This window comes from Mesoplodon mirus, assembly GCF_964341445.2.
Source record: "Mesoplodon mirus genome assembly, chromosome: 7".
Classification (NCBI taxonomy): domain Eukaryota; kingdom Metazoa; phylum Chordata; class Mammalia; order Artiodactyla; family Ziphiidae; genus Mesoplodon; species Mesoplodon mirus.
The window spans coordinates 89,407,606-89,428,208 of NC_138983.1; the positions used below are offsets into that span (position 1 = coordinate 89,407,606).

General features: G+C 42.7%; 2 pseudogenes across 2 annotated transcripts in view; one reads left to right on the top strand and one right to left on the bottom strand.

The window, feature by feature from the left end:
• Nucleotides 1-920: 920 nt before the first annotated feature.
• Nucleotides 921-20,603, top strand: part of LOC309808866 (centrosomal protein of 78 kDa-like) — a 1,034,926-nt pseudogene continuing 1,015,243 nt past the window's right edge. Inside the window, exons 1-2 of the transcript in view lie at nt 921-1,001; nt 1,045-1,307. The product of the transcript in view is annotated as a centrosomal protein of 78 kDa-like (transcript). The remainder of the gene's footprint in view (nt 1,002-1,044; nt 1,308-20,603) is intronic.
• LOC309808042 (ferritin heavy chain-like) overlaps nt 19,269-20,603 on the bottom strand; it is a 35,502-nt pseudogene continuing 34,167 nt past the window's right edge. Inside the window, exon 2 of the transcript in view lies at nt 19,269-20,454. The product of the transcript in view is annotated as a ferritin heavy chain-like (transcript). The remainder of the gene's footprint in view (nt 20,455-20,603) is intronic.

A 20,603-nucleotide genomic window follows, 5' to 3' on the forward strand; every position in this document is an offset into this window, starting at 1 on the left:
GCTGCAGAGATTTTTAGTTTCAAAGGGCAGAAGCAAAGCAAGGAAGTGACTGACTTGCTATCGCTTTAAAGCCTAGTTGGTGGTTTGTGACTGGTTGTCCTCAGCGGTGTGCGTCACCCTGAGGCGTTGACAGGCTTAGATTTCGGTTGCTTTACGTAGGCGGCCGCATCACTAGAGCCACCGCAGGCTAACGGCCTCCTTGCAGGGTTCATTTACTAACACCAGTTGTCTGAGTCCTTACTCTTACTCGGTCACTTCACTTCCTACGCCTCACTTTCTCTTCTGTAAAGTGGATATTCAGTAGTAAATTCTCTGTGGAGTTGTCAGTACAAAACAAAGTGATTATTAGTAACCACGATCATGTCCTGAATGCATGGAACACATCACCATTTGCCAACTACCGTGTCAAGTTAGCAGAAACGACAGAAATTAAGAGCTCTCCGCATAAATTCACACACCCGTGCACCAGGTAAGGGACCACAGGCAGACGTTCACTCAGCCTTTCGTGTGTCCCTCACGGAATACACGCTCTCTCCTGGGCGGGGGGAGCACAGACACTTACGGGAGTTTACTTTTCAAACGCGTTGATACAACCAGGTCTCACTTTTGTTTGGATGAGTCAGCAAACGCTTTTTGGAAACCCCAAAGTCTCCACACCTCCAACGTTTCGCGCTGCCTTAGTCTCAGAGCTCAAGCCCCTGCTCTTCAGGCCGCGTCACCATGGGAGACAGGCTGCATGCGGACGCGACGCACGGCGAGCGTGCTGACGTCCTCGAGCCCCGCCCCCACGGTCCCGCCCGCTGACTTAAACGGCAGCCCCGCGGCGTGGAGGGCGTAGATGCGTGCGCCAGCACCAGGCCCTGCGGGGTGTCCGGAGCGCGGCATGGGGGGGGGTTGGCGTAGCTGAGGCCCGTGGCCCTATGTCTTCTGGCTGCGACGCCGGTCCTGCGCACGCTGCGGGGCCGCAGCCGCCGGGCGGTGGGCGCCCGAGGGGCCAGGAGGCGAGCCGGGGCCCCCAGGCGGGTGTGGGCATCGTGTCCGCAGCCAGCGTCCTCGAGGCCGCGCTCGGGCCATGATCCCTTGGTGAAGCTGCGCCGGGACAGCGTGGCCGATATCTTTCCGCGCTCTGAGGACCTGTGCGCGCTGCAGGACTCGGTGCCTCTGCCCTCCGTGCACGCTTCCCTACAGGAGGGCCTGCTGGACTTAAGGCCGACCGCCTCCGCGGGGTGCACTGGGCGCCGCTCCTGAGCACCCGCTGCCCCTGATCTGTATCCAGAGCTTCTTCCAGCCACGGCTTGTTGAGACAGGTTTGTACTTCCCGCTTCCAGGGCCCCTCGTGTGGGCGCTGAGAAGCGGGGTTTTAAATGGTGCAAGGTGGAGGGTGGGCACTAGATCTAGCGCCCAGTGACCGGGTGTGCGTGCACTAGACGGGGCGTGCGGCCTAGGACTCCTGCCAGCTCGGTGACCCCGGCCGAGTGCCTTAAGGCTTCAAGGTCTCAGTGTTGTCATCCGTAGCGTGGGCTTAACAGGACCCAGTCTCTGTGGCGGTTACAAGGATGCACTGTGTTAATGCTTCTAGACTGTACAAAGTAGAACACTTAGCACAGTTTGGAGCATCGTTAATTGTTGCACAGATGTTACCTGGTCTGTTGAATGACTTTGCCTGGTACACACCAAAGCGATTAGGAAATGGATATATCCCAGCTTCATTTCCTTTCCATTAAAACAGGGCTCAGGAAAGAAAAAATCTGTTTTTCAGTAGTCGTATCATATAGTGGAAAGAGCACTGGTGTGAAGGCAGCCTAGGGTTTGAATTCCAGGGCTTATGCTGTCTGTGGCCTGGGCAGGTTTCTTTTGCACTACAATCCCCACACTTGTAAAATGACATTAATAACCACTCTTTCTGTGGGTTCTTAGAATTAATTAAGCAGGTTATGTGTGTAAAGTAGCCTGGCACTTGAATGAGTTGTCAGAACCAAGGGCTGCTGGAGACGATGCTTCTGCCCTAGGTAATCTTCCCTTCTACTGGGCAGCAAGTAAACACAAGCACAGTAGTCAGTGCTCTGGAAGAAGTGAGTTCTGGTGCTATAGAGCACAGAATCTTGGAAGGGAAAGTTCAGGGTAGGATTTTTGGAGGAGGTGCCATCCTTTCTAAGGATATGTAGAAGCTCCTGGGGTGGCAGGAGAGAGCAGTGTGTGTTGAAGTTTGAGAAATATAAGAAAATATGGCAAAACTACTGTACAGGACTGGAACTCAGGGTTTGGGAAAGAAATGAGAGTTGATACTGGAAACTTAGTGGGGCCCAAGAGAAGGGGGCCTTGTTTGTCCTGTCAGAAGTTTGGATGTTTATCCTGAAGGCTGTGGGAAACACCAAAGAACAGTGAGATGAACTTGTGGTTTAGAGGCTCACTCGGACCTCCATGTGGGAGGCAGTTGATCTGGTGCAGGGTGAATTGTAATCTGAGGGTCCCACTGAAGTTATGAAAGGTGGGACTGGGTTTTGCAGATCTGAGAGAGAATGGGTAGGGCCTGGTGACCAGTTAGAAAAGGGAGGGCAGCAAGCGTGGGTGACAGTTTACAGCTGCATCTTTTTGAGAGATACAGAGCCCAGTAGGAAGGGATTGGGGGTGGCGAGAGGATCTTACTTCATCTTCAGTGCTTTAGAGGGGCCTGGTAGACGGGTCTGGACCCAAGGTACAGATCTGGGCTTTTTGGGAGGACAGGTGTTTGAAGGCATGGTAGAGACTTAGGTTATCCACAAGAAGATCCAAAGAATCATAGGTCTGAGAGATTTTTAAGTGGGTGTATTTGAGGATGTTTATAAGCTGTGAGAAAGTAGCCAGCAGAGGAAGGGTGTAAAGATCTAGGACAGGAAATGATTGTTCATTTGATTTTGAAAAGCTGAATACTTATCGTGTGCCTGGCCCTTTTCTAGGATCTGGGGTTCACACCATCTGTTACCTCTTCTGCAAGGATAGTTCAACTCCTCCCCTGGTGAAGAGAAGTCAGATTATTCTTTGCGTCCCATTCAGGTATAAGAACTGTTCTGTACCTCTGAAGGGACTTGACTTAACCAGAGTAATAAGTTAGAAATCAAAAGAAATTAGAGCTGGAAGGGACCTTAAAGGCCACTGTACTTAATTTTGCCTGATATTTGACATTGAATGTAAGAAAAATTTATTGTAGAGCCCATTCTCTTCAGAGTTCCTTCACTGAACTTTCTTTATGTCTTGCATCCAGTGGGTCTAGCTTGTAAATTTTGGCCTCCTCCTAAATTTGCTTCTTCATCCATATTACATTTTGCCCAGGCTATGGCAGAAACACCTGGGTGGTTTCACGGCCCCTGGGTTCAGTTCCTCTAAGTTCATCTGCCTCCTCGGGTTAAGTGATCTTCTAACAGAAAAAGATGTGCTTAAAATAATGCTGCTAATGGCTTTCCCACACAGAGTTAGTGCATACTAGCCACCCAGCATGTGCTCTGCACGGAGGCGTGTAGTATGAACTGTGCTCGGCCAAGCCTTATAGGGCTCTTTGCCCTGAGGAAGGGGAGCTTTTTGTGATCACTCCCTTTATCTAGTCGGTCCTTCAGCAGCGGGGAGCCTTTTTCTAATCAGCAGAGAGCCTTTTTCTTACTCAGCTAGTGGTAGCCCCAGGTCTCACCACCTGTGGGATACAAGCCATGCTCTCTCCCAGGCTTGCTTGGACCAACATCTCTATTTTCATTTCTGTCTCTTCTCACACTTGGACCCCTGGCCTTTAGTCATCCCCACCTGCAGCATTTACAGTGCCCAGCAGGAGTCAGGCTTGAGTGTCTTTTCACACATGTTCCCTCTGCAGCTAATGCACCTCCTACTCCACCTCTGCATAGCCTCATCTTTCCAGACTGTACTTCAGGGTTATCATGAAGCCGTCACTTAGATATAACTTTTTGCCTCCATAGGAAGCTCTGTGCATAAAGGTTACATTTATTTATCTCATGTGATTGAAATTTTGAGTTTATACATCTTCCTCCTTAATGAAGGCTTTAAGAGCAGGAGTCGTTTCTAATCCTTAGCCCAGAGCAGATGCTTTTGTTTTTATTTAGATACTTTTTAATGATGATAAAATGTATGGTTTAAATCACTCATTTTACAATAATTTTGCTTTAGGTTGTGACAGAAAAAGAGTTTACAGAAGTCGTGTTCCTGCGATAAGAAATAAAAATGTGACCTTTCAGTTGTGTAAAGCTCATAAATGCTGTGTATGTGCGTCGGGTGCGCTAAGGAACATGGAGCTAAGTGGGCTAGTTGTGTGAGAGAGAGACTTCACTATGTTAACAAACGTGAGCCTTCATTGTGTCCTGCCAACATTTGATAGTTGCTTTTGGGGCTAACTAAACCAGTAAAAGTTTAAACTGTTCCTCCCCGTTAAAGGGATTGAATAATTGGCTTCTTTGGTGCACCTGTGTCTTGTGAATTGTCCAGTTGGGGATGGAGGTTTAGAAAGTGGGTTTCAGTCTTGTTTAAGTGTCTTCCCATCAGACTGGTCTCGTGATTTCCTACACACCATGTCTGTCTACCTTTTCCTGTCTACCTTTTGTTGGTAGTGTTCATGCCTGGATTGTCTCCTGTACCTGCTCAAACCTTGGTCCATTCTCATTTGTACCATGGAAGTTTGTCATGCTGGATACTGTCAGAATTAATCTTACTTAAGTTTGTGTTAAGCCACAAACTACATGTTTTGTATATTTTCTGTTTTCTCTGTTTGTTTATATTTTTATGGTTTCTCTTCAAGAAGTATTATGGGAAGGGAAATAGCAAGATGAAGAGCAAAAAAGTCATCATTCTCTTTCAATTGTTAGAACATCTATCTGCAATCATAATTATGATGCACCGTGGTATGTGTTAAAATAAGAAATATATGTAACGTCCCGTAGGAGCAGCAAACTCAGTGGTGTTGGTGAGGGTGTGTCATGGAAGTAATCACAAAGCAGGTGACTCTTGATTAGGGTCCTGAAAGATTAGTGTGCCTTCCCTGTGTCCAGTAGTGGTCTGGAGGGGTCAGGAAGCCTGCCTTTCAATCTGAGGGAACAGAGAGTTTGAGGTCCTCTCTCTTCTATTGCTCTAGTATACTGCATAGCAGCTAATAAAATACTGGGTTTATAGTTGACATTTAAATCGCTGATTGATCATCAAGATTGGCATGTATCATTGGAAATGAAAATCGGAGGAGTCTTATGCTTTTTAGGTTTTTCTTTTTTTTTCCTTTGTCTCAAAAGTATGTAGTACTTTACTGAGTGGTTGGGAATAAAGTTTGCAGTATTCAGTGTATTCAGTTTTTGTACCTAAATAGAATTAAACTGTTGCTGTAAACTGGAATAACACTTTGTTACTGATGAGTTTTAGGATGCATCAGTTCATCAGTTACCTGTTTGGGAAGATTGTAGTTAATGATTTTAGGAATGTGGCTATAAACCTCCAACTGACTCAAGAAAAGCAAATAAGTCAAGATTGACAAATGTATAGGCTCTTCATCTTATTGTGTGCGTGTGTGTGTGTGTGTGTGTGTGTTTTCCTTTTAGTTACTTGTCAAGGTATAAAGAACTCTATCACTGTTAAGACAGTAAACTTCACAGGGTATAATCTGACATGGCAGGGAACAGATCACATGGTCAAGATCTTAAAGGTGATTTGATGTTTAAACTTTCATGAAAACATATGTGATTGAAGCACATTAACATATTGATACAGATGGCAGTTAATTTTTGTCTTTTCATACATGTGAGTGCAGCTTTTGTTTTGTAGAAAGAATATGACCAAATGGTGATGTGAATTGCTGTTGCCTAAACTATAGTGTTGAATCCCCAGTGTTTGCACTTGAGTTTAACAACTCTGTGGTTTCCTATCTTCTTCCTGAGACACTTAATCTCAGGTCCATCCTCGTTACACAGCGTGGTAAATTAGAGAACAATTAATATCACCATTTAAAGAAGTGAGACTGAAATCTCAACCATCCTGAACATAGGAACTGAAGGGGGCTCTCAGCCGTTCAGAGAGTTATTACCAAGCCAGTCGGCTTAATGCTGTTCAGTTTTCTCCATAGCAGAGCCTTCCAGGTCCTTCTTTTGAGCTTATTTATTTTTATACACAATTCTGTATGGATACTGTACATAATACTAAATAGTTGTATTAACTGGGTTTAACTGGTGATGTATTTACATGAAGATCTAACTTCGTCTTGTTGATATCTTTTTAGGGGCTTTCCATTCATCAAAGCTTGTGATGTAGGTAATCAGTTGCTGGTGTGTAGCTATCACATTTATGATATATAGGGCTTGAATTGGGAAAGGTGGATGGTCATTCTTCTTGCTTTTTAAACTGACAGAGCCTTACATGAAGCATTTCCCTCTCTGAAATAAATCCATGTAAAACATGTTTGGTTGCTCTCCCAAGGCAACTGTGTAGTTGTGTGGATTTGGCGCATAAATGGCAGCCTTGTGGTGATGTCTGTAAACAAGGAAGCCTGTTTTCCAGTCCGCAAGTCAGCTGTTACCCAGTGAGATGAAGTTGACTGCCATTACTGATCCCTCACATGGAGCTGTCATACTCAAGAATGTTCACATGTTTTCAAGAAACGTTGTTTGCGGGCTATATGTACAAATTCCTGATCTGAAAGCCAATATAAAGCAACATCTCCCAAACCTCTGCTCTCTCACCAAGGCCACACACATTCACTCGCTTATGGCCTCGTGGCAAGCGAATACTGTCAGTATCAGATTCTCCTTCCCAGTGGTCTTGGGAGACTGCCTAGTTGCTCTGTGAAAGGCACCACTGCTGAGGTTGAGAGAAGAGCATCTTGGGTGTCAGTCCTGGCCTTGCGTTCCCGGAGAGAGGGGTGTGCACCTCGTTCTCCTGTTAGGGTTTTCCTAGGCTGCAGGGTTTGCTGCTTGTTGTCAACATGATGTCCTAGTGACTTGTCCTCTGCGTGGTTATATAATCCCAGCACAGCTCTTTATGATCTGTAGACTTTTATGGGGTTGTGGCCAGGTCAGTTTTAAATGTTTGGAAATGTCCTGTTGAACAACACTGCAGTGGCAGTGAAGCTTGCTGGGAGAATCGTTGCCCTGGTTTTGGCTTAAGGGTGGTGAGAAGATGAAGTTTTTGATGGGTCAGTTTTAGTTGTGTGTGTGTATGTGATTTATTTTTTAAAATTCTAATGTCTATTATTCACAGCTTAGATATGTTGACTTCCTGATTATTCATCAGTCCCTTTACTGATGTATTTTCCTCTGAAAAACTACATTTTCTTCCAGACGGTTTTTGTCTGATGGTGAAGAATAAATTTTTCATTTGCAGTATAAAGTTGATCTGAGAAAAAATGTTTACCTTGGATCTTCACTTGGCTTCTGTGAAAGAAACTTAATAAAATAATATGGGCAATTCCCATTACTAATCCTAACCACGTACAACAGAGGTCTGTACAGTAACATAGCAAAAATAAGTTCCTGTACTTTTACTTAGTCATTGCCTGTTTTAGACTAAGGAGCAGTGAGAGACATTTATAAATAATGATACCGCAGATCACTTTTGTTAAATGCCCTTTCATATTTGCATATTTGGATCTGGCTTGTGTTATCTATTTTACAATCTTGTCTTCTTTCTTTGCACTTTAGTGTAACAACTCTGTGATTTCGTATCTTCTTCCTCAGACACTCAGGTCCATCAGAATTTCCTGTGACTGTGGCAGTAGAGAGTCCTTCCTCCTCAGAAATCGAAGAGGTCGATGATTCCTCAGAACGTGTTCAGGAGGAGCCAGAGAAAATCCGTTTGAAACAAGAAGCATTGCAGGTACAAAGTTATCACTTTAAAGCTATAGAGAAGATTATTTTTCAAACGGAAGGCTGATTGCAACACAGCACAGCTTGTGTGAGGGTTCTGTTTTCTCCTCCCACCTGCATTGTATCCCCTTGAATGGTTCCTTAAGCTTAGACCAAGGTGAATGGTGGACATTTGAACTCTAAGAAACTAAAATCAAAACATGTCGTTAGTAATATGTTTTCCTTTCCTTAGAACCTTAGTATATTAGATTTAGGGAGAAGCTTAGTGATCATAAGATAAGGAAATTGAGTTCTGAATGAATACAGTCAGCTGATTCAGTGCTCTTGTTTTACAGATGAGAAAATTGACAGTTCTAGTTGAACTCTCTTTTTTTTTTTTTTTTTTTTTTTTTTCTTTTTGCGGTATGCGGGCCTCTCACTGTTGTGGCCTCTCCCGTTGCGGAGCACAGGCTCCGGATGCGCAGGCCCAGCGGCCATGGCTCATGGGCCCAGCCGCTCCGCGGCATATGGGATCCTCTCAGACCGGGGCACGAACCCGTATCCCCTGCATCGGCAGGCGGACTCTCAACCACTGCGCCACCAGGGAGGCCCTGAACTCTCTTTTTGTAAGAGGAAAATATGGCCTCATTTTAAATAAAAGTAAAGTTGAAAAACGTTTTGATGTTGATATTCTCCTTTCCTAAAATCAAAAATATCAAGAAGCTACATTCTTTTTTTTTTTTTTTTTATAAAGGTGTCACATTTTATTTATTATCTTCGGCTGTGTTGGGTCTTTGTTTCTGTGTGAGGGCTTTCTCTAGTTGTGGCGAGTGGGGTCCACTCTTCATCGCAGTGTGCAGGCCTCTCAGTGTTGTGGCCTCTCCTGTTGCGGAGCACAGGCTCCAGATGCACAGGCTCAGCAGTTGTGGCTCACGGGTCCAGTCGCTCCGTGGCATGTGGGATCTTCCCAGACCAGGGCTCGAACCTGCGTCCCCTGCATTAGCAGGCAGACTCTCAACCGCTGCACCACCAGGGAAGCCCCAAGAAGCTACATTCTATTACCAAATAAACCTGACCTCTAATGTCATTCCATACTTTTGTTTGTATAGACAGAAAAGAAAAATGGATTTTCATAAGAAATTTTTGCACCTCAAAATTAATATATTTATTTTATTTCAACTTCAATGCAGAGCTGAACACTTCTAGTAAATAAAGCAATACCATTTGGGGGGACCTTGTCTTTGTGCTACAAAGTCCATGTGTAATTTTTAAAAATTATTTAAATTTAATTATTTAAATTTAAAAATTATTTAATGTGATTTTCTTTTCATATGAAACATGAAACTTGACAGGTTTCAGAACTAATTATCCCATTATTGTAGGACTATGGGAATTACTCTTTGATTTTCAAAAGAGAAAGTTAGATTTTTATTTTTTTATTTTATTTAATTTTTTTTTGCAGTACACGGGCCTCTCATTGTTGTGGCCTCTCCCGTTGCGGAGCACAGGCTCCGGACACACAGGCTCAGCAGCCATGGCTCATGGGCCCAGCCGCTCAACCGCATGTGGGATCCTCCTGGACCAGGGCACGAACCCGTGTCCCGTGCATCGGCAGGCAGACTCTCAACCACTGTGCCACCAGGGAAGCCCGATTTTTATTTTTTTAATGAAAATTAATGATAATATAGAGAAATTTTAAGAAAAGAACTTAGAAAATTATGATTTAGAGCAGGAGAAATCTTTAGTTCATGTAGAGTTACCCCCTTTCGTTTTATAAATGAGCACCTACAATTTGTAGCACGTAAGTGGTTTATTAGTAAATGGCAGAGTACGACAAGACCCTAGAGCATGTAACCCGCATTCCTTGTCATTTTAGATGTGGTGTATTCATTTCCTTCACGAGTAGACCAGGAGATTGTATTTCTAAAAGCAATGATAGACACTGGGGAAGACCAAGAAGTTTAAACACTGGGACCACAGAATAGCAGATTCAGAATGCACTGAGAACCCTTTTAGCTCTTCTCCATTTTGACAAGACACAAAAATGATGGTATCAAAGTGTTTAAGTATATAAGCCCACAACAATCAAGAGATTTCAACATAGTTTGGAAAGACGGAAGACAGGTGGAAGAGGGTGAAACTGAAGCAGTAGAACAGAGGAAAAGCATCACCTAGAATATGCACAGGGACCACGTGCAACTGAGGAGGATTCTGACCCCACCTGCAGAAGTAGCTCCGTGCTTTGATGCGCATGTATGAGAGAGGGTGGAGTTAGTTAAAAGTGTGACTGAAATAGGGGAGCTCATTGAAGGGTTGTGTTTGGAGGAGTGGACACCCAGCCCCGCCCTCACCCTCCTGAAATGAGATGATTTCATTTTGAAAACAGTGAAACTGGCGAGATCTAGGGCAGCTAGTGTGAGTTTTTACAGCCGAGAAAATTGTGTTTGGGGGGGATCCTGTTACAGTTACTCCCCGCTTCTTCCTGCATAAGAAGCCAATCAATCGTTGACTTCAGGGAGCTTTCTGCACTCATTCTTTTTTTTTTTTTTTTTGCTGTACGGGGGCTTCTCACTGCTGTGGCCTCTCCCTTCGCGGAGCACAGGCTCCGGATGCGCAGGCTCAGCGGCCATGGCGCACGGACCCAGCCGCTCCGCGGCATGTGGGATCCTCCCAGACCGGGGAACGAACCCGTGTCCCCTGCATCGGCAGGCGGACTCTCAACCACTGCGCCACCAGGGAAGCTCTCTGCACTCATTCTTAAATAGAAAATAACTGTCATTTGCCTGATAGCTGAGTAAAGCTTACAACATCAGAGAGGGGGAAAAAGAGTGAAAACATATCCTAGTAGGACCAGGGACAATTTAGGGAACAAAATAATTTAAGGAAAAACCTTAATTAATATCCTGAGAGAGGTTTAAAAACAGCTAGAAACTATAAAATAAGACTAGGGAGTTAATTAAAAAGAGAATGGTCAGAAATCAAGAGAGGTCTCCTGGAAATGAAAATATGGTTGCTGAAATAAATTCAGTAGGAATTTAAAAAATTTCTCAGTGTATAAAAAAGAAAGACACAATGGAAAATGTGATAGAAATATGTTAGAGAGGCTGCATCTGGGAGATCCCACATGTTACTATTAGAAACTCCAGACCCAGAAAAAAACTGGAGGGAAGCTATCAAAGGGCAACAAAATTCCCCACAGCTGAAAGTAGACATCAGGCCTCAGACTGAAAATAGTTATACAAGACGAGCAAGAATAGCCTCATACCTAGGCACCCTTCCTTGTGAAACTTTAAAATACTGAAAAAATAAATTAAAATAGAATAAAATACTGAGAGGATACATCCATTCCAGAGAGAAAAATACTGGCCACCTAAAAAGAAAATTTAAAATCTGACTTTATCATACTTGTCATGAGCACCATGGATCCTGGAAGGCATTAGAAAGATACCTCCAAAGTTTTTCAGGCACATACTTTTCACCCTAGGGGTTTGTATCCAGCCACACTATGAGTCATAAGTGGAGGCTGAAGAAGATATTTTGTACAGAAAGAAATTTGAAAAATTGACCTCCTGTGCTACACCTTAAGCTATTAATAGAAATAATCCAGCAAAATGAGGCAATAAACCAAGAAGGAAGGTAATAGGGGATTCAGTGCAGATTGCAGCTAGTCTAGAGTGGAGAGGCTTCTATTGATTGTGTGATTGAGAGCATAGAAACACCTTGAGGCATATTGTACTTACTAGGTATTAGGCACTGTTGGAAGGGAGGAGGGAGAGGAAGAGGAGAAGGAACTTGAACTCCAGAGGAGAAAAGGCTATACGGACATAAACATAAAGCCAACTAAACTATGGTTGATTTTTAACCTAGTATTGGTGAGGAAAGGAAGAATCCACTTCAACGTGACACTATAGATGTCCCCCTTTTCAGTGACACACAGGGGTAATGACCACGTATCTAATTTGTTGTCCAAACCAGAACTTGTCCAAACTCCTTACACTTCAATAGTGTAAGGAGGCACTCGAATGCTGTAACATCAGGACAACAGGTATAAACTGGAACAGCCCAAGGCGGCTTGGGGTATGTGGTCACCCTGCACAAGGGCAGTGACACTGGCACAGTATGGAACGAGGTGTAGTCTATACACAGAGACACAGTACATCTGCAGTGGGCAATATTAATTTCATTGTAATAATGGCAATACTGTCTTGGTTTGCAGCTTTTATTGTCAATTTGCATGTAAACACAAATAACTAAAGTAAACTGTACTTAGTATGTATGAGTATTAACTTGGTATGTACTGAAATGTATTGTATACTGGTATGTACTTAGTATATATTAGGCTCTAAGTGTTTTTGCATATATTAACTCATTTAATTCTCTGAATTGCCTTATGAGGTTGGTGCTAATATCATTCCCACTTTTGAGAACAGGAAGCTAAGTCAGGGAAGGAACTTGCCCAGGCTGTACCTAATTTAAGGTTGGATCGAGCCTTTGAGTTCAGGCTCTCCGCCTGTTCTCTTAAACCTTACTCCGTACTGACTCTCAAATAACAGAAGACTTAATTGCACATAGAACAGAATATAAATTTCAACTTTGACAACTAGGTTTGGAAGGTAGACAGGAGGTAGAAAAAAGGGAAGATGGTATGAATGTCCTCATTTTACAAAGTGTGACGTTGAGAGAGTTTCTAGTTGATCAACAATGTAGGTTTTTAAGTATATGACTACAAGTCAAAGAGATCATGAGCAGTGGAATAACTCACGATGACATAACTTTACTGAGCAGTGTGGACATAGGAAAGAGTGTAAAGGAACTAAACCCTTACTTATTAGTAAGTTAGAAAATGAAGAGATAATGCCTCCAATTTAGTGAGAAAATAGTCATGTAAGAGTATTACTTGGAAATGGAGAAGAATTCAAAATAACAATAGTTGGACTTCCCTGGTGACCCAGTGGTTAAGAAACTGCCTGCCAAGGCAGGGGACATGGGTTCGAGTCCTGGTCCGGAAAGATCCCTCATGCCGCGGAGCAGCGAAGCCCATGCTCCACAACTACGGACCCGGCGCTCTAGAGCCTGCGAACCACAACTACTGAGCGCACGTGCCACAAGTACTGAAGCCCGTGCGCCTAGATCCTGTGCTCCCTAACAAGAGAAGCAACCTCAATGAAGAGTAGCCCTCGCTCGCCGCAACTAGAGAAAGCCTGCATGCAACAACGAAGACTCAACACAGCCACAAATAAATAAATAATAAAATAATAAAAATAATAAAAATAATAATAAAAAATAACAATAGTTGATGTAAACCTCATAAAAAAGGAAGTCCAAACAGCCAGTAAACAGAGAAAAGCGTACGACTTCGTTAAGTAATAAGAGACAAGTGAGTCAAAACCAAGGAAACTACATGCCAATGAGATGGACAAATACATACAATCTGGTAGTATCAGGTATTGTAGACCTCGAGTACTATGGGAATCTTCTACCCTACTTATACTGGAGTATAAATCGACACAACTACTTTGGAAAGCATTTAGCCCTCTCCGTCAACTGAAGGTATATAAATAGCCTGTGAGCCAGCAGCCCTCACCCCTGCCCTGTGTAAATGCACCAGAATAACCGGTACAGCAGGATTCCTGTCCATGATTTGCATTAGCACAAACTGAAAACAAACGAAATGACCATTAAGAGTCAAAAATTAAAGATGATACAAATAGATGGAGAGATATACCATGTTCTTGGATTGGAAGAATCAACACTGTGGAAATGACTGTACTACCCAAAGCTATCTACAGATTCAGTGCAATCCCTATCAAACTACCACTGGCATTTTTCACAGAACTAGAACAAAAAATTTCACAATTTGTATGGAAACACAAAAGACCCCGAATAGCCGAATCAATCTTGAGAACGAAAAATGGAGCTGGAGGAATCAGGCTCCCTGACTTTAGACTATACTACAAAGCTACAGTAATCAAGACAGTATTGTACTGGCACAAAAACAGAAAGATAGGTCAATGGAACAGAATAGAAAGCCCAGAGATAAACCAACACACATATGGTCACCTTTTCTTTGATAAAGGGGGCAGGAATGTACAGTGGAGAAAGGACAGTCTCTTCAATAAGTGGTGCTGGGAAAACTGGACAGGTACATGCATGTAAAAGTATGAGATTAGATCACTCCCTAACACCATACACAAAAATAAGCTCAAAATGGATTAAAGACCTAAATGTAAGGCCAGGAACTATCAAACTCTTAGAGGAAAACATAGGCAGAACACTCTATGACATAAATCTCAGCAAGATCCTTTTGGACCCACCTCCTACAGAAACGGAAATCAAAACAAAAATGAACACATGGGACCTAATGAAACTTCAAAGCTTTTGCACAGCAAAGGAAACCATAAATAAGACCAAAAGACAACCCTCAGAATGGGAGAAAATATTTGCAAATGAAGCAACTGACAGAGGATTAATCTACAAAATTTACAAGCAGCTCATGGAGCTCAATACCAAAAAAACAAACAACCCAATCCAAAAATGGGCAGAAGACCTAAATAGACATTTCTCCACAGAAGATATACAGACTTCCAACAAACACATGAAAGAATGCTCCACATCTTTAATCATTAGAGAAATGCAAATCAAAACTACAATGAGATATCATCTGACACCAGTCAGAATGGCCATCATCAAAAAATCTAGAAACAATAAATGCTGGAGAGGGTGTGGAGAAAAGGGAACACTCTTGCACTGCTGGTGGGAATGTGAATTGGTAGAGCCACTATGGAGAGCAGTATGGAGGTTCCTTAAAAAACTACAAATAGAACTACCATATGACCCAGCAACCCCACTATTGGGCATATACCATAAACCATAATTCAAAAACCATAAATTCAAAAAGAGTCATGTACCTAAATGTTCATTGCAGCTCTATTTACAATAGCCAGGAGATGGAAACAACCTAAGTTTCCATCATCGGATGAATGGATAAAGAAGATGTGACACATATATACAATGGAATATTACTCAGCCATAAAGAGAAACGAAATTGAATTGTTTGTAGTGAGGCGGATGGACCTAGAGTCTGTCATGCAGAGTGAAGTAAGTCAGAAAGACAAATACCGTATGCTAACAGATATATATGGAATCTAAGAAAAAAAATGTCATGAAGAACCTAGGGGTAAGACAGGAATAAAGACACAGACCTACTAGAGAATGGACTTGAGGATATGGGGAGGGGGAAGGGTAAGCTGTGACAAGGTGAGAGAGTGGCATGGACATATATACATTACCAAACGTAAAATAGAAGCTAGTGGGAAGCAGCCGCATAGCACAGGGAGATCAGCTCGGTGCTTTGGGACCACCTAGAGGGGTGGGATAGGGAGGGTGGGAGGGAGGGAGACACAAGAGGGAAGAGATATTGGAACATATGTATATGTATAACTGATTCACTTTGTTATAAAGCAGAAACTAACACCAAATTGTAAAGCAATTATACTCCAATAAAGATGTAAAAATAAAAAGTGTAAGCTGTTTTTATTATTGGATGCAAGCTAGTGATGCTGTAAAAGCTTTCAGCAAGTATGTGTTTCTTTCTTATATAAAGAACTGCCATTAAGGCTGCCCTAATATTTTTTAGATTACATTTACCTATAGATTACTTACAGGTTCAAATCTACAGTGGAAATAACTTTTTTTTTTTTTTTTACTAGTTTTGGAATGATGTTTTTAAACCAGTTCCTTAGAAGACTCCTATGTGACCCACACTAGTAAAATATACCTTCAGGTGCCTCCTCTGTCTGTAGGGAACAGCAGTGTAAAATATGTAAACAAATGAGTGTCCTTGTTTGCTAAAATTTAGTCTGTTGATCATGTTGTATTATTGCTCTTCCCCAAATTCTCTCTCTCCATCAGGTAACATTCCTTATTATTAGGAAGAGGAAGTTCCTTAACATGTTATTTCGACAGCATAATTTACCCAGATGATGGTCATTATGATGATGCTTCATTTGTTTTTGATTTATTTTACTTTTTTTGATGATGCTTTAGATTCATTTAGAGTCCACCATTCAGAGAGGAAGAATAGCTGGCCTACATTATTTATCATACTTATTAAAAATTGCTGCATTCCCATTTGTGAGTTTGTTGAACGACTGGGTAGCATACCTCTTTATAAAGCTAAAATGGAGAGTAATAAATGAAAACACTCCCTAGCTATACTATTGATTTAATTGTTTATTAAAATAACCTCATATTGGACTTGTATTTTCCTCTTAGAAAATTGGCAAAGTGCTAATCTATTTAGTTTAACTGGACCAAGTACATGTCTTATTTAACTTTGATTCCCCAGCACAAACTCATTTATTAAGAATAAATGCTTGGGACTTCCCTGGTGGTGCTGTGGTTAAGAATCCACCTGCCAGTGCAGGGACACGGGTTTGAGCCCTGGTCTGGAAAGATCCCACATGCCGCGAAGCTGCTAAGCCTGGGCGCCACACTACTGAGCCTGTGCTCTAGAGCCCGTGAGTCACAATTGCTGAAGCTCACACACCTTAGAGCCCGTGCACCGCAACTACTGAGCCCACATGCTGCAACTAATGAAGCCCGTTCCCTCTAGGGCCCATGTGCTGCAACTACTGAAGCCCACATGCATAGAGCCCCTGCTCTGCAACGAGAAGCCACCACAATGAGAAGCCTGCACAGTGCAACGAAGAGTAGCCCCCGCTCGCCACCACTAGAGAAAGCCCATGCGCAACAATGAAGACCCAACGCAGCCAATAAATAAATAAAATAAAATAAAATAGAATAAACAGTCGAGAATATTGGACTTTATTTTAAAAAAAAGAGTGAATGCCTGTTGAATCGAATTAATCAGCCAAACAGTAGACAAATGAAAGTTGTGGTTAATAAGATGGGCCAGACTGAAATAGTATTCTTGTTGAGAAGCTTGCTTTAATCACCTTCTTATTTTCCAGCTTTATATAATCATGTATTAATGTGATAGAATATTTCTCATATTGAGAAAATAATAGTTTTGTATTACGCTGAATCTGCCTGGGAATAAAATAGACACCTTATCAAATTCAGTGGAGGTGTCATGAGAATTGATACCTAAGGGTTGTTGTGGGAACACATTTAAATTTTAAAAATATACAAGATTTTTGATATTGTCTCATGCCCACTATATTGTTTGGGAATCATGCAGTTTCAATTTATAGACTTGCATCATGTATTTTAGGGCTGGAGAGAAACTTGATAAGTCCTGCATTGAACCTAAAGAGGAATGCATTGCCATAAGGTGCTCATTCAAAAATCAAATAATGATGTGAATAATGTTGATCATCTCTGCTGGAGGAAAAACATGCTACACATTAAAGACATTACTTGTTATATATTTATTTAACAATCTTGGACTTTATTACTACAGTGTTTTGTAGTATGTATGCCTTATTTCTTTTCTTATAGTTAAATGTCTGAATTCTGAGAAATTTCAGCATGCTTTGGTGAGAGGAACAGTCATCTTATTTTCAAAAAGATGCAGGCACAGACTGTTTTTGACCCAAAGGTGTATTACTGACCAAAATTCAGCCATCTAGTCTGGAAAATAAATGAAGAATTCTGCTGCTGGTGAGATGAATACATAGGTAGAGGGAGGTGAAGAATATAAACTACTTAGCAGCCTTAAAGTTTCTCTTGACTTTGATATAAGTGCTGGAGAAACATCAATGTTATCATTCCCAGAGACCATTCATTTAGAAATGGAAATTAGAACAGATGGAAAAATACAGTGTTGGGAGTTACCTATCAGGAAACAAAATGGATGTGTGTGATATCTACCCGCTGTCATGGTGAGGGCCCTGCATTACACTTACTGTCTAAAGCTTACTGTGCTGAAACCTTCACAGCAAAGGTTCCCGTTCCTCATAATGACCTCTAAGTGAAAGTGAATGAGGTTTAGCTACCAGGTGTGTGCTTCTGGAACAACACACGAAGGGCCCTATTTTTTTATTTTATTTTATTTTTATATTATTTTATTTTTTGGCTGCGTTGGGACTTTGTTGCTGCATGCGGGCTTTCTCCAGTTGCGGCAAGTGGGGGCTATTCTTCATTGTGGTGCATGGGCTTTTCATTTCGCTGGCTTCTCTTGTTGCGGAGCATGGGCTCTAGGTGCACAGGCTTCAGTAGTTGTGGCTTGCGGGCTCTAGAGCACAGGCTCAGTAGTGTGGCACATGGGCTTAGTTGCTCCGCGGCATGTGGGATCTTCCCAGATCAAGGATCAAACCCATGTCCCCTGCATTGGCAGATGGATTCTTAACCGCTGCGCCACCAGAGCAGCCCACAGTGGGACCTTTTAATGTTGTTTCCAAAGCTATTTTCTTTGGAATACTGTTCTGTGAGATTTGGTAGAAAAAGAATCCCATGATCAGAATGTTTGGGAAACACTGAATATTTTATCCCCACGTTATACATTCAAAATGTATATTTTTTACATCAGACCTAAAATTCCTAGAATAAACAAAAACTGAAAAAACAAACCAAAAAATCCTGCTAATTCGATTAATACAAGTTTTCCACTGAACACTTGTGAATGTTTTTGAGGCACTGGCTGATACTGAACACAGTCTTGGGAAGGTTGATCTAAGGAATTAAAATTCTGTAAATTATGAGGAAAACACTTTTAGGTGAGAAGAGATGCATATGGTAGCAGGCTTCAGTATTCTGTATTTCCATTCGGGAAATTGTTCTTATTTGATCCCTTCCACCCTTGATCCTTTTTCCTTTCAGTGGACTCTGTAGTAGGGATAAAGGGGAGAATGTCATTTACTACCCTAGAAGAGCTATTTACTCTAGTGTAAATACAGTGGAGGCTGGTAAAAGTGTGTTGATAATAAGACATATTAGCTTAGGTTCTCTTGGTAGCAAATAACAAAAACTAAATCAAAGTTGGATATGTGAAACCCAAGGGCAGAAATACAGCCAGGCTCAGGAAAGGTCTAGGAAGCAGCTATATCATTTCCAGTAATGTGATCGCCGAACTGCTTTTCAACAAAGGGCGTCTTCCTAATGAACTTCAAAATGAGCTCTGCTGCTTGTTGAAGTTAAATATATATATATATATATATATATATATATATATATATATATATATATGTTTATACATATATATATGTATACACACACAAGCATGCATATATACATATGATACAAAGAAAGAAAACATATATAAGTGGATGTTTTGTTATTACAACATGCATGCCAGGCATTGGTGACCATGGGAGGTCACCTCCGTGTTTCTGAGCAAGACAGCTTAACACTCATTTTTCCATTATCACTGTTGCCCAGAGTGAACTTGTCAAAGAGATACTCCACCATTCAGACTTCCAAACCCCTCCACCCCCCATCTTGCTACTCATACTTAACCATTGTATTTGCATAATTAATGCACATAAACATTTCAGGTGAAACTGCAGACACCCTTTATTTTAATCCCTGCCCAATCCCATTCCCTTCACTTGTTCCCCAGAGGCAACTGCAATCATGATTTTCAGGCTATGGTTCTATACTTTCACTATGCACATGCACCCACGTTCACCAGGTACCCCTACCTCACCCCACCCCACCCCAGTCTACCCCCATATACCTACATTATTTATAAGGGGAAGACTGATTTTGTGTTTTCCAGGGCCCCATGGAACACCTTCTCCCTCCCACTGTGGAGATCCTGAGCTGCATCTGGTTGGGGTATGGCTGTGTTCAGAAACTCCTGGATACCTGTTTTAAAACTTAAAAAATGAGAGATTTGCCCACATGAATCAACCAGAGACCTTTATTTATTTATGAACCAATAACTTTATTGGAAGAAACGGAAAAACTGGAAGAAAAAAACTTAAGTGATAAAATAAAGTCCAGGAAAAGAGAGTCCTGCCCTTGTTGCCAAAAAAAAAAACCAAAACCAAAACTTAAGTGAACTTCTTCTGCAAGGGCACTCTTGCCGTCTGCATGGCAGGCATGGTGACCAGGGCTCTGGTCACCCCGTGGCTCTGGGGAAGTCCAGTCCAGGCTCAGTTCTTCTTGTCGCTGTCGCCCAGGGTGAGCTTGTCAAAGAGTTACCCTGCCAGCTCGATGTCTGGGGCCCCCATCATGCTCAGGGTGGTGACATGACCCTCCAGCTGTCTGATGAGCGCCACCTACTGGCTGAGGTAGTGAGTTGCCAGGAAGTGGAGCAGGTGGGGGTCGCACTTGTCGGTGGCCAGCTGGTGCAGTGGAGCAGGCTCCGGGTCGCTAGCTTCTCCAGGAACAAGGCGCACTTCATGGCCTTGAGGCCGCTCTTGCACTCGTCACTGACTGGCTTCCTGATGTCTTGGAAGTTGAGGCGGCCCCCCGCGCTGGTTCTGCAGGCGCTTCAGGCCCCGGGCCCACAGTGGCGCAGGAAGAACCGGCTGAAGTGCTTCAAGGCCACGTCGTCGCGGTGGAGGTAAAAGGCCACGGCCAGGCACACGAAAGAGGCGTGGAGCTGCAGGGTGAAATGGCTGTTGACGGCGGCCTCGCAGTCGGCGTGGTAGCTCTGGCGCACCTGCGAGGGCGGCGCGGGCAGCGTGGTGGGTGTGAAGGCCAAGGTGAAGGCGAAGCCGCGGGGCCTGCGGTACCTGTCTCGGAGTCCCTTTCACGTGATTTAGCACTTTCCTTCGTCTTGGGTAAGTGCAGACTTCTCTTTTGTTTGTCAGAAAACAAAAGGCTTAGGTGTATTCTTAGAGAAAGAGCTTAACTGTGTGGATGTATTTATCCCCTCCAGCCTCATTTGTCCTTTCA